At 44.6% G+C, this 13,260-nt stretch overlaps 2 long non-coding RNA genes across 2 annotated transcripts in view; both read left to right on the top strand.

Moving 5' to 3' along the window:
- The window catches only part of LOC309341374, a 376,013-nt gene that overhangs the window by 253,682 nt on the left and 109,071 nt on the right, over window positions 1–13,260 (top strand). The gene's annotated exons all lie outside the window — the stretch shown is intronic.
- LOC309341335 lies at window positions 11,240–13,187 on the top strand. The gene is made up of 2 exons (XR_014156226.1): window positions 11,240–12,692; window positions 12,937–13,187. It is a non-coding gene; the product is annotated as an uncharacterized lncRNA (long non-coding RNA).

Below are 13,260 nucleotides of genomic sequence, written 5' to 3' on the forward strand. Positions count from 1 at the left end.
TGGCCCTCTCCTGCAGTGTGTTTTGTGAGTCAGTCCCAAGGAAGTTCCCCCTGAATTATAATTTTTAAAAACTACTGAAGGAATCCATTTGAGGCAGACTGATGGTCCGCCAACCTTTTAGGCAAATGCTTGCACCCATGTTAACCCCAGAACTATTGATGGTTGGCTCGTCTTTCGATTCCCCCTGAAAGGCAAGACAGAACTTGAGTAAACTTGGGTCCCCACATAATAGAGGTGACACTTTGTCCTTGTTTCCCCTGAGAGAAAAACAGAATGCCTATCAATACCTGCAAAGATGGATGGCTCTTCCAATGAAGGGTCAGCAGCTGTTATTATTTTTAAACAATGCATGCGGCTACTGAGGACACATCACATGCCACTCTGAAAAGTGTGCCTGTAAAGTCCAGAACACTAGAAATTAAGACATGTCTCCGATTTTGATAGAGGGATTCAGATAAATGCCCCATTTTCAGACTGCTTTTCTATATAACAGAATTATATGTGCCAAATTCCAGCTTCCTAGCTGATGGAGAAGTATTGTAACTATTTTGGGAAGTAGCCTAGAAGCATTTTTTGCAAGCATATTATTTACTATGACACTATTGGAACAACCTATGGAAAAGACCCTAGTTCCTTGCCCTCCTCCATAGCCACAAGTATTTTCACTTCTGGAAATACATTTCCGATAATGAGAATTCTGCTGAATCCATTAAAAAAAGTCTGAGTCCATGTTTAGTTAGGTTTGCACACCAGAAGAAAGAAATAAAATTGCTCTAACAATATGTGTGTCCTGGTATTTTCTAATGCGTCATTCCAAGCTACAAAGCCCTATGTAATCAATGAGAGTCTTTAGGAGAGTTAAGGAGCAATGTCCAATTTCAAGGTAAGTAAACTGGAGAGTTTCCATTGACTTTTTTTTTTTTAAAAAAAGCCCAAACATTTAGATTAGGTCTTGTGAGAGTTTTCAGTAACCACCCTCTTAAGAACTCAGAGGTTAATGGAAAGCTGACACTGTACATTTCAGGGCTGGCTGAGGGTTTCTTCAGATCCTGCTTTATATATAAAAATCGCTCTTCATTTTCTGTCTTTAAAATGGGGAAGGGAAATCAATTACTCATCTTGCAGGGCTGATGTAGGAATAATAAAGAGTGGAGATGATAAAGTATTTTAGGGTTTAAGAGTGCCATGTGAATGATCAACAAATAGTAATGCTGGTACTGTAATAACAAAGTGTTGCAGCTTTTCAGGTACACTGAGACAAAGAACATAAATATTTTGCTAAATTTTGTAGAGTAAATCAGTGGCAGAGATCAGTGTTCCACTCATCGTCAGTTCCTGGCATTTCACACTTTCATGACACTAGACGGCGCTAGTTCTAAGCTTCAAATTACAATTCAAAGTGTAATTACTTCAGAGTAAATATTGCAATCAATGGGACTTGCTTTTGAACAAACACGGCAACAATTGGGAAGCAGGCACCACCAATTTGTGCAGGTTTGTGTCCAGCATTTTATTCACAAATAGATTCACGGGTGGGAGTTGAAATGATCTGGCAGCCTTTTCCACCATTCAGCAGGTTGCAACTCTTCTTCAGAAGCAAAACCAGCAGCTGTTGTTGTTGTTTAGTCGTTTAGTCGTGTCCGACTCTTCGTGACCCCATGGACCAGAGCACGCCAGGCACTCCTGTCTTCCACTGCCTCCCGCAGTTTGGTCAAATTCATGTTTGTAGCTTCAAGAACACTATCCAACCATCTCGTCCTCTGTCGTCCCCTTCTCCTTGTGCCCTCCGTCTTTCCCAACATCAGGGTCTTTTCCAGGGAGTCTTCTCTTCTCATGAGGTGGCCAAAGTATTGGAGCCTCAGCTTCACGATCTGTCCTTCCAGTGAGCACTCAGGACTGATTTCCTTAAGAATGGATAGGTTTGATCTTCTTGCAGTCCATGGGACTCTCAAGAGTCTCCTCTCACGAGTCTCCTCCAGCACCATAATTGAAAAGCATCAATTCTTCGGTGATCAGCGTTCTTTATGGTCCAGCTCTCACTTCCATACATCACAACTGGGAAAACCATAGCTTTAACAAAACAGTAGTACTGGCACACAAAAACCTCCATCTTCCCTTTGCAAGTGTCAGACACAGGCATTTGCTCAAACATAGATCTGCTACGTGGCAGAACACAGTGAAACTCATGGGTGGGGCATCAGCCTTGCATGCAGAAGGTATCTGGCTCAACTCCTGGTATCTCCAAGTATGGCTGGGAATGTCTCAAATGCTGGGCAGCCCCTGTCTGTCAGACTAGCCAGTACTGAGCTGGATGAACTAATGCCCTGGCTTCCTATGTTCCCTCCCCATGCAGGAAACAGCAAGTCGGGGTGCCTCCCTTCAAGTAGATGTACTCTTACAAGCCACTGCCCTGATTCAAGCAACAAGACTACAGTTGCCATGTTCATCATCCTCATAGCTGTCCATACATTGAAAGGAACACTTTCTTGGAGAACTGGCTTTCCCACAGCAAAATACTGTACCTCTGAGGCAGGGCCAACTTCACACCATGATGCAGCAATGCAAGGACACAGGGCTCCAGTATTTGTTTTGCAGCAGGAGCCATTATCCGTGGTAGACGGTTGGTGGGAGGTGGTTATGTGCCTGGCACAAGGTCACCCAGTGAGCATCATGGTTGATCAGGAATGTCAGCCCAAGACTTTAACCAAAGCTTAGCATGCTTTGCAAGCTCACTATGCTATGACTGTCACCTGATCCTAATAAAATAAGTCTTATGCTGTATACCTCCATGCTTTGGAATATGGGGTTTGGGTGGGTGTGTATGTGTGAGCTGCTGTTTGGAGTTAACACACAACTCGGAAGCTTAGCTGAATCATTGTTAGAGGAGCACACTTTACCCTGGATATCATAACACTGAGACTCTGAGTTTAGAAAATAAGAAAGCTAAGTTTATTAAAGGAAGCACATACTTGATAAGAAAGATCCTAGTTCTATCTGAGTAAGTTGGTGATACAAGGAACCAGAGAAACACATCAAGATGTCTCCTTTCCCAAGATAAGGATGAAGAAGGAAATGAAGTCAGCAACCCTCAAAGCAGTGCTTTTTTCTGGAGGGGAATCAAGGGTAAAGGTAAAGGGACCCCTGACTGTTAATGTTCAGTCGTGGACGACTCTGGGGTTGTGGCACTCAACTCGCTTTACTGGCTGAGGGAGCCAACGTTTGTCCACAGACAGTTTTTCTGAGTCATGTGGCCAGCATGACTAAGCCGCTTCTGGCAAAACCAGAGCAGTGCACGGAAATGCCGTTTACCTTCCCGTCAGAGTGGTACCTATTTATCTACTTGCACCTTGATGTACTTTCGAAGTGCTAGGTTGGCAGGAGCAGGGACCGAGCAACGGGAGCTCACCCCGTCGCGGGGATTCGAACCGCTAACCTTCTGACTGGCACAGTGTCATAGCGTGGGGGTGCAGGGGGGGCCGGCCGCACCGGGAGCAACATCTGGGGGGGCGCGCTAATCTAGTGGAAGACACTCGAGTGCTAAAATCCACGGGTTAGAGGGCGCAAATTACTTGCCTTGCCCCGGGTGCTGACAACACACGCTACGCCACTGGATTGGCAAGCCCTAGGCTCTGTGGTTTAGATGTCAAGGGTACGCAGTACTAACACTTTTCTTTTTCAAATGTTTAAAGTGTGGCACTTACTGTAACAACTTCATGGTGAGTACTGGGACCTTTTCTCTTTTATTTTTAAAAAAGCACGGCCTCAAAATATCAGCCTAGCCCCTGAGGGAAGGTCAGCCCAGGTTAAAGGACCACCTAGGAAACTTGGAGGTTCCTCTATGTTCGTTCCCCTGCAGACACATCAGTCTCCAGCGCAAGCTGAGTTGCATGTTGGGCAGGCTGGCTTCCAGCTTATGAACCTCAGCTACACTCCAGCCCAATATTGGCTATGCAATTTTGAAATGGCTTCAGTTTGGTTCCCTTTGTTGTAAAAAAGGCTGCAGGACTCCTGCTGGAAATGTAGCTGGAGGAGTTAAATGGATCACCTCAGTGTGACCAATATCACAAGTCATATGCACTGCACAGGAAGTGATTTTTGGAGATCCAATCAATGCAACCCAAAAGCACTGCAATTGTATGGCCCCCGGGAGAGGAGCTCATTGTTCAAAACTAGATCGAATCAAACTAGCTGAAGAGTGAATGCCACCACCTGTCTCCGCAAAAAAACACACCACCACACGACTCATGCTAAGCACAGGAAATGAGGAACACCACCCTGCTCCAATTAATGTTGGATTTTGCTATGAAGAGTATATGCAAGAGAATAAAAAACTCCAGACCGGGGGGGGGGGGGATGATTCTAGTTACCTTGTTCCACTATAATAATAATAAATTTATTTATACCCCGCCCTCCCCAGCCAAGACCGGGCTCAGAGCGGCTAACACCAAATATAAAAACAATTGAAATCACTTGCTGAATCATTTAGCCAGTCAGAACTCCTCAGCTTTCCCTTCACTATCTCTGGTTCCCCACTTATTTCAGCTGCTTCAAAGCCCATTTTAATGGCTCTGTGGTTCCCATTTGGTCATTTCCTGCAAACCGCAATAACCTGGCCTCACCTGATAACATATGGGACTTCAGAGGTGGGGCAGGTAGAAGTGCAGCTCTTGTGCAGTTGATCCCAGCCAGAAGTCCAACCTTGATTGTTCACTATCTCCCCCGTGGCCCAACTTTGACAGGTAGGCACAACAACCTACTTGTTAGCCACCTGACATAATTAGGACATCAGATAATGGACAGACAGATGGTTCCTCCGCATGTCAAAGTAGGCCTGGGGGGGGGGAGTAAAGATCTGGCCCACCAGGCCAAAAAGATCCTGACCCCTCTGTATCAGTATTGTCTACAATGCCTGGCAGTGGCTCTCCAGGATTTCAGACAGAAACATTCCCAATTCTGATTTGGAGATCCGAAAAACCTTCTGTATTCAAAGCATGCACTCTGGCACTGCACTATGATCCCTCCCCATAACTCATATCTTCCAGTGTTACAGCAGCTCCCAGCACTATTGTGGAAAGAGGAGTTAATTTCAAATTGGAAATTAGGAAACCTGCCTTATACTGAGTCAGACCACTGGCTCATCTTGCTCAGCATGGTCTGACTAGAAGCAGCTCCCCAGGGTTGCCGGAAGTGGTTTGTCCCAGCCTTTCCTAGAGATACTGGGAACTGTAGCTTGCAACCTTCTGCATGCAAGGCAAATTGGCTGCGGCCCTTCTCATCATCATTGTCAGCAAGCAAGTATGATGTTGGGTCAACCCAACCTCAGCCTGACACCCATGTATTGGACCATGCAATAAGCACAATTTTGGACCATGTCTTGGACTGTGCAATAAGCATAGCCCAGCAGATGGGAGAGGAACCGGTGTTTTATAGGCCGAAAACCCACAATATGGATGGAGGAGGGTGGCAGGGGAGTGTCCAATATTTGTGTGAGAGAGCATCTGAGCCCCCTTCCAAGGGAACAGGAAGCAGAGTGGAGCGCTGCTTTTTAAAGCAAAGCTACCCTGAGCCCATTCTTTCCCAAATTCCAGCCTTCAAACAAAACCAAATGTCCAGAGAAGCCTGGACCAGTGCTTCCCCTTTGAAGTCAGGAGAGGCAAAGGAAAAGGAAGAAGGCCCAGCCCAAAGGCAAGGACCAGAAGAGCTCACAATGGCCTCTGACATCAAAGAGCACCTGGAGGATGACAAAGGAGCCTAGGATGCTCCCAGGGAACGAGGCCCTTGGGTTTTGTATGCTAAGCATGTTTGCTGCTGCCGTGTGTTCCCGCTCCGATTGCCTGACCTTTCCCCCCTTCGATGTTGCTTCCTCCTGCCCTCTTGCAGCCAGGACTGTTAAGTGATTGGGTGCTTGCTTGTTGTTGAGCCTGCTTTTTTGCATTGGGGTAAAGGAGCTCCGAGAGTGTGCTAATTGTGTCCGATGATATATATATGCTGTGACACTAATTGTTTCCAGTACTAGGGGTCAATAGATTGTAAATGGCCAGCTGGAGGAAGAAGGGCACTTCTGAAGAAGGGGAAGTCACTTCTGTTAATTAAGAAGAATTGAATGGATGGGTCACTTCCATTGCAGATAGGATTAGGAATTATCTGTAATGGATAACCATCCAGAGCAAGATTAAAGGGCAGGGAGGTGAGGCCTTCTTCTGGACACACACAGAGGCAGGGTCTCCGCAAGAACTGTGTGCCTTTGGAAGTGTGAACACCAGTGCTCTATGCATTTGTTGCTGTCAAAGTGCTAATGTGTTACTTAGGAACGTTTTCAGCTCATAAGGAGTGCATTTCATAAAGAGTTCTATCAGCTTTTTCAATGAATCCACATAATGAGGATGCAAATGTATAATCAATCAATTAATCATTTTATTTGCATGACACCTTTTTAAAGTTAAAACCATGCTGAAGGCGGCTTATAACATATTTAAAAAATTACACAGCTACAAACACTACCAAAGTACTCATAAACAATAAACGTTATAAAGTACACAACCAAACCAATTTCCACATAACATACCAAAACAAAAAACAAAAAACAAAAAACAAAAAACAGCAACAGAAAAAACCCCTAAACAATACCCCGGCCCAAGATTTTGTATACCCACTTACCTGAGAATATGCCCCACTGAACTCAACAGACCTTACTCCTGAGTAGAAACATACAGAATTTAGCTGTTAGTACCTTGTAACTGGCTCATTAAAAATATATGGTTAGCCAAGCTTTTCTGCACTGTGGTTCGTAATTTTGATTTTTTGCTTTGTACACTGCTCAGGTTTATCTGTGTATATAATTTTGTTCTGTTTTTACTTAGTTCTTTGGAATTCCATTGAATGTTATTGTTTGTACTTTTATTATTCCCTATGTTAACTTCTTGGAGATCTTTATTAGATAAAGTGATACAATATTTCAAAAGTAAATAAAATGCATGGCATTATTATTCTTACATTAAGAACATAATGGATGAGGCCCGTGGCCCATCTAGTCCAGCATCCTGTTCTCACAGTGGCCAACCAGACGGGAAACCAGCAAGCAGGATTCATGCACGAGAGCGCTCTCCCTTTCTGCAGTTTCCAGCAACTGGTATTCAGAACCATTGCTGCCTCCAAATGTAGAGCATGGCCATCATGGCTAACAGTCATCAACAGCCCTCTCTGTGAATTAGTCTAATCCTCTTTTAAAGCCATCTAAGTTGGTGGACAGCACTGCCTCCTGTGGCAGGGAGTTCCATAGTTTAACTGTGAACTGCATGAAAAAGTACTTTCTTTCGTCCTGAATCATTCAGCTTCGTTGGACATCCATGAGTCGTAGCGTTATGAAAGAGGAAGAAAAACTTTTCTCTGCTTTCTCCACACCATCCTTGCGTATTTTCATATAAACACTGTTGTTGTCACCTGTCTCTTACACCGAACATCTACAATGTGAGGACTGTTGGCATTCACAAAGGAATGTTATCAGTCCCGCATGTTGTCTTTGAACAGGAAAAACCACCCACTTGTTTTCTCGGGAGCTGCTCCTTCCACTTCTTTGGTTCTGTTTGCAAGACTTTGTATTTGGGTTTCTGGGTGTTCTACAGGAAGAACTAAATGACCAGAAAAGAACCAGGCCTGCTGTGCCTTTAACAGCAATTTACTGCGCAGAAGCCAGGAGACTGAGCTTTTCACAGCTTCAAGACAAATATATTTGCTAATATTTGCACATCAGGCTGTTCTTTTCATGTCAGCCAGAAACTCTCGCTCATCTATAATTTGGTTTCTTTTCCATTATTACAGTGGTACCTCGGGTTAAGTACTTAATTCGTTCCGGAGGTCTGTTCTTAACCTGAAACTGTTCTTAACCTGAAGCACCACTTCAGCTAATGGGGCCTCCTGCTGCTGCTGCTGCACCGGCGGAGCACAATTTCTGTTCTCATCCTGAAGCAAAGTTCTTAACCCGAGGTACTATTTCTGGGTTAGTGGAGTCTGTAACCTGAAGCGTATGTAACCTGAAGCATATGTAACTCGAGGTACCACTGTATGCTGTTTCACTGATTGTGTCTCCTTTTTTGATACTGCTCCTTTATTTCTTTATATTGAGTTTTTTTATACTGCTTAGAGACATTTAATTATGTAAGCTGCTTTAAAACACCTTTAAATAAATTAAAAATATAATTATGTATCCTGGCATGTGGAGAGCCATGGAAATGGGTTAAGTCGGAGGGTGAAAGGGTATTTATTGATGGATGGAGATGAAATGGGCTGGTGGGAGACGGATTTCAATCTGCTGGCATATTGCCTACATGCTGATTGTTTTGTTAAAATACTGGTTATTAAAACATGTACTGATAAAAACCAGTATATACATTTAAAAAAATAAATCAGCAGCTGGATAATTTTGCAGCACGGAGACAAATATTTTCATCTAATGTCTACAGATCAGCCGCTGCAAAAGATACAAGAGCAAGGACTGGGTAAAAAATAAAAGTTGGCGATTCCATGAAAGTTCAGGAGTGAGGCATTTCCTCCTACTCCTCTTGTAGGAGAAACTACATCCCCATTTGCCTAGTTTGGAATGAATGTGTACAGCTCTGGGGTTATAACTATGAAACAGTGGACAATAAAGCACATTGGTTCCCAGGTGACACAAAAAGGCCAGGAATGGAAACAGGGATCTTGGAAACAGAGAAAGCACATACGTATACCCCAAATCTATTAGTACTCAAAATAGCACTAAAGTGACACTATCTAGAGGGTTTGGAGAAGTATCATATGAACCCTAGCAACAACTCAAAAGGGAGCTTGCACAAAGCTCTGATCCATCACAACACCTGCACATTCCTTGTGCAATATGCAACTTCTGGACAGATGCACAATCCGCCCTTCTCGTATGGCTCTCAATGGATGACTATTAGGCTGGCCATGTGTCCTCCTTTGCAGAGGACAGTCCTCTCGTTTGAAGGGCTTTCCTGTCCATGTCCAGTTAAAATATAAAAATCCATAAAACTGGACATCAGAAGCCTTGGAGTTAGCACCTGTTCATGTCTACTTACATTTTAGTCCTTATTCCTGAATTTGTATCTCCCTCTACAAATTAGCATGTGCAAATTATATGCAAATAGGCATCTTTTTATGATGCATCGCCTCCTTTTCTGGCCATGCTTAAGTAGCCACCCTAATGGCTGCCGGTTCAAAACTGAAGTCCCACATGTTCAAAATGCCTAAACAGGACGACAAAGCCATAATCCTATGCACCTGTCCTTACTCTGGAGTAAGGCCCATGGGACTCACAACGGGGCATATATTTCTGAGCAAACAGGCTTAGATCATGCCGCACCTGGAGCTTTAATGAAACCGCTTGCTTTCGATCGATCGTTACCAGACCAATCCTATGCGTGTTTACTTAAGAAGGAAGTCCAAAGGAGTCCGGCAGATCTTGTTGTGTACCTCGGGTTGGAGCTTTGCTTCGTAACCCCGTTTGCCTTAAATCATATTACTGATGAACCTCAGGGTCCCTTCCAACTCTATAGTTCTGAGATTCTTAGGCCCTCATCCTGAAAGGCTGGAGGCATCTGGGGAGCTAAAGGGCCTTGGTGTGAGCTCTCCCCCACCTTGGAAACCCTGAAGGGGTGCTTCACTTTCGCTCTTAAGAATAACAATAACCAGTGCTTTTTGTGAATCTTTGTACTTTTGTCTACTTACTGTATTTATTTTTCCGGATTTGAACTTTAAAACGGTGATTTTCTTGAGTCAAAATGAGAGTACCCCCAAACATTTTTTTGGGGGGGGGGGGGGAAACACTGATAATAACCATAACAAGAAGGTGCTCAGCAAGCAACGCTGCTGCGGATTGGTATGAAATTAAACAGGAAAATTCCAGGTCAAGTTATCTCCCAGAAGCCTTTTCGCGCCCTGGGCCGATTTTGCGCTCTTCGCGGCCTGCTTCCTCCGGGCTCCAGAGCGCGCTGGCTGCGGTCTTCCAGAAGCTCTTGCGCCGGCGCTTGCTCTCCGGCTGCGGGGCGGAAGCGCGGGTGGCCGCGGCCGGGGCGCCCTCGAGCTCCGGCTGCGGAGCCTCCTAGGAGCCTCGCCCTCCCCCCGCGAGCCCCGCTGCCAGTGGGACAATGCCGACTTTTGCACCTCTAACCACTAAGCAAACAGACCTTGCGCTTCGCTCCACAATCCAAACACGCTTTATTGACCTGCGTTCCATAGCAACGGGGGCACACGAGACTTCCTCCGTCGCCTGCCTGCCTGCCTGCCTTGCCTGGCCAGGCTCCGGGTGTGGCTGCGGCGGCTTCCAGAGCAGCCGAGCAGGCCAGCTTCAGCTGCGCCTGCCCTTGGCGCCCTGCACCGCTATTAGGCGGTTATTAATCCCTTTTTAAAGAGGTGCCGGGGCTCCAGCTTGCCTGGGAGAAACAAATGGGGTTTGTTTTTCCATCCTATATTATGGCCCTTCCTCCCCCGCTTCTCCGCCACAGGTCTCTTTCAAAAGGGACAGAAATTCAACAGGTGAAGGTTTGGCCTCTGGTAGTAATGGGGGAAGTTGCACCTGTTGGATTTCAGCATGTCAGGCGGTGGGAGGGGGGAAGATGTTAATCCTATTGCAGTCGTTTGCTGCCAGGACTCGGATGAAACTCAGTAGGGAAAACGTGGCACTCTGCACCTGCCTAGAGGCAGTATTTTCTTGCTCCTTTTTACTCCAGTGCTGAACTGGTATAGATTACTTACTAGGCAGATCCTGCTTACTGGGCAACTACAGATAACTGGGTTTAAGTCACAAAGCACATCCTCTGCGATACTATGAAAACATATAAAGTGGTTTTTTTTAATCAGATCAATTTAACCAGAGGTATTTATTTTATTTATGCTATCCGTATACCACTTGGTTAACAAAGTTAATTAAGGAGCATGCCAGTTTCTTAATTTGGAAGAACTAGGCATGTGATGAAGAGCCTGGGTTCAAAACCTTGCTGGGCTCTGACCAGTTGTGATGAGTCTAAGACAGCTTCGCAGGATCATTCTGACAGTGGAATGGCACATAACTGCAAGTGGTGAAATCAAAACAAAACAAATTCCTTCCAGTAGCACCTTAAAGACCAACTAAGTCAGTTCTTGGTATGAGCTTTCGTGTGCATGCACACTTCTTCAGATACCTGAAGAATCTGTATCTGTATCTGTATCTGTATCTGAAGAAGTGTGCATGCACACAAAAGCTCATACCAAGAACTGACTTAGTTGGTCTTTAAGGTGCTACTGGAAGGAATTTGTTTTGTTTTGACTATGGCAGACCAACACGGCTACCTATCTGTAACTGGTGAAATCAAGTGCTCCTTTGTGGATGTAGGGGGTACAAATGTGGAAAAATACAAACTGAACTTGAACATAAGCACCCTACTAAATCAGCAGTCCATGTAGGCCAACATTTCCCCCCTTACACTGGCCAACCAGATGACTATAGGAAGCTGGCAAGCAGAACTAAGCTCGTGTTCGCCAGCAACTGGTGTTAAGAGTCATCCTGCCTCTTAGACTGGAGGTAATAGAACCATCACGACTAGTGACCACTGATAGCTTTATCCTCCATTAATTTGTCTAATCCCTGTTTAAAGTCATTCAAGTTGGTGGCTGTGGCAACATCCTGTTAACTATGCACAGTGTAGAGAAATACTTTCTTTTCTCCTGAATCTTCCAATGTTCAGCTTCATTGAATTTCCCCGAATTCTAGTGTTATGGGAAAGGGAGAGAAATCTCTCTCCATGTTCTCCACAGCATGCATGATTTATAAACCTGTCATGACCATCCCCCACCTCACATTTTTTCGGAACTAAAAAACCTCGATAACTTTGCCCCTTCGAAGAGTTTTTCCAGCCCCCAGTAATTCTGCTTTCTCTTTTCTTCACTTTTTCTAGCTCTATAATAACGTTTTTGATGTGTGGTGAGTGACCAGAACTATACACAGTATTCTTTTATTTTTATTTTAAAAACAAAAACAAAAAAACCCCTTGGATATTACCTGGAATTTTGGGGACCAATTTGGTAATCTCATAATCTCCATTTTTAAAAAACAACCTTGTTCCAAATAGATCCAGTGAAATCAGTACAAACTTAGGCTTGGATTCCCCGTGGATGCTTCTCACATGATAACTGTAGCATCGAGTTGTGACTTGCACATGTGAAGGAATCAATCATAGATACAATATCCCAGATAATTATTTTCCTGTCACCCAGTGTTGTATAATTTAGGGTTGCCATATTTCAAAAAGTGAAAATCCGGACACAAAAATTGTTGAGCTTCTCTTGCAAAATCTCAAGATACAAAAAAGAAGTTTTGGAGCTATTTTAAAGGAAATTTGTCACTTCCAACATGGATTGCCATACGTCAAGGTTTTCCTGGACATTTTTGACTGCTGAATCCTGGCTATGTCCAGGAAACTCAAGACATATTGCAGCCCCAGTACAGTGGTACCTCGGGTTACAGACGCTTCAGGTTACAGACTCTGCTAACCCAGAAATAGTACCTCAGGTTAAGAACTTTGCTTCAGGATGAGAACAGAAATTGTGCAGCGGCTGCGCAGCGGCAGCGGGAGGCCCCATTAGCTAAAGTGGTGCTTCAGGTTAAGAACAGTTTCAGGTTAAGAACGGACCTCCGGAACGAATTAAGTTCTTAACCCGAGGTAAAGGTAAAGGGACCCCTGACAGTTAAGTCCAGTCACAAACAACTCTGGGATTGCGGCGCTCATCTCGCTTTATTGGCCAAGGGAGCCGGCATACAGCTTCCGGGTCGTGTGGACAGCATGACTAAGCCACTTCTGGTGAACCAGAGCAGCACACAGAAACGCCGTTTACCTGCCCGCCGGAGCGGTACCTATTGATCTACTTGCACTTTGACGTGCTTTCGAACTGCTAGGTTGGCAGGAGGTACCACTGTATAATTTAAGCATGCCTCTTACTCCAGGTTGGCCCCCCAATAATTTACAATTTAAATCCATTGCAGGGTACAATATAGTTGTTGTACAATTCAATGTAGGAGCCGGGAAGTGAACTTGGGATGTTCTCCATGCAGTGCAGATGCTGTAACGCTAACTGTGGTCCTGAGTGCCTCATATAAGTTTTCTGCAGATGTAAACCTTGTCTTTTCAAAGCATTTGCTGCTTGACTACCACCTCCTGTCAAAATGGATTTGCTTCTTTCCAGTTTGCAATGCCACAGAGATGCATAAATCTGAAGAGATGGCCTTCAGTG

The sequence above is a fragment of the Podarcis erhardii genome (assembly GCF_964252035.2).
Source record: "Podarcis erhardii genome assembly, chromosome: 4".
NCBI lineage: Eukaryota > Metazoa > Chordata > Lepidosauria > Squamata > Lacertidae > Podarcis > Podarcis erhardii.